Genomic DNA, 1,195 nt, shown 5'->3' with positions numbered 1-1,195 from the left:
AAGCTCCAAGGTTGCATTGTGAAGAAGAGCATCAAATTATGTAGTCATCGCAACATGCCGATTTAGATCTTTGACCATCTGTTTAAAGTTAGAAGGTTCAACAAAATTTGAAGAAGCAATAAAAGCACGTGGAAGAGGATAACGAGTGAAAACTAGTTGACAGTGTGCATAAATATCACTTAGAGGAAGCATTTGCCGAGGAGTATCATCATCAAAGCTACTCAGAGATGAGTGGTCAGATGGATGAGAATTAGAACTAGAGAGTGAATCACCACTAGCCATTGAGTCTACAGGAATATGTGGAGACGGAGCAGGACCCAAGATACTATCTCCTCTTATACTTTCAATATGTCCTGATGAATCAATATGTGAGGATTCGAGTAGATTAGTCAGTGATATTAGATAGGTGCCTTGATTATTTGAAGGACGTTCCGAGGTAGCAACTGCAAACAGAAAAAGGGATTAATCAAAAGTAACAAGTCGAGAAATATATATCTGCCTGGTCGAAATATGGAGGCAACGGTGTTGGTTGCTACTCGGAAAGCCTAGAGGTTCCACTGTACAAAAATTTTGTACAAAGGTCTGAACCTTTTCCTAGCTACCATGTGTTCTTTTAAATTAAATTTTGGATCGCCTGCGGAACTTAACACGTTTGATCCAAAACTTAATCTATTTGTTCTTTTAGGTTTTGACTTGGATCTCCTGCGGAACTTAACACGTTCGACCCAAGTCACCTTAAGTTATTAATTCCATTAAATATTAATTTCCATAATCGGTTCCCAGTACTGACGTGGCGAGGCACATGACCTTCTTGGATATGGGAGCAACCACCACCGACTAGACAAAACCTTTTATAGAAAGCTAATATTTAATTTCCTAAAATAACTTTAGGTTAACCGAAAAGAACAATCAAATCACAAGGAAAAGAAAAACAAAAGAACACTATATCGAAAACAAATTCGAAACTCTAGAATCATAAGCCTCTTGTATTTAGTATTATTTCCAAAAATAACTAGTATGATGCGGAAAGAAAAATTACTAGTTATACCTTTAAGAAAAATCTCTTGATCTTCTACCGTATTCCTCTTCTAACCTCGGACGTTGTGTGGGCAACGATCTTCCGAGATGAGAAACCACCAACCACCTTCTTCTCCTCCTAGCTAGGTTCGGCCACAAAAGAAAAAGCTTCACCAAG

Source organism: Zingiber officinale, chromosome 1A (genome assembly GCF_018446385.1).
Source record: "Zingiber officinale cultivar Zhangliang chromosome 1A, Zo_v1.1, whole genome shotgun sequence".
NCBI classification, from domain to species: domain Eukaryota; kingdom Viridiplantae; phylum Streptophyta; class Magnoliopsida; order Zingiberales; family Zingiberaceae; genus Zingiber; species Zingiber officinale.
This window is presented reverse-complemented; position numbering follows the sequence as displayed.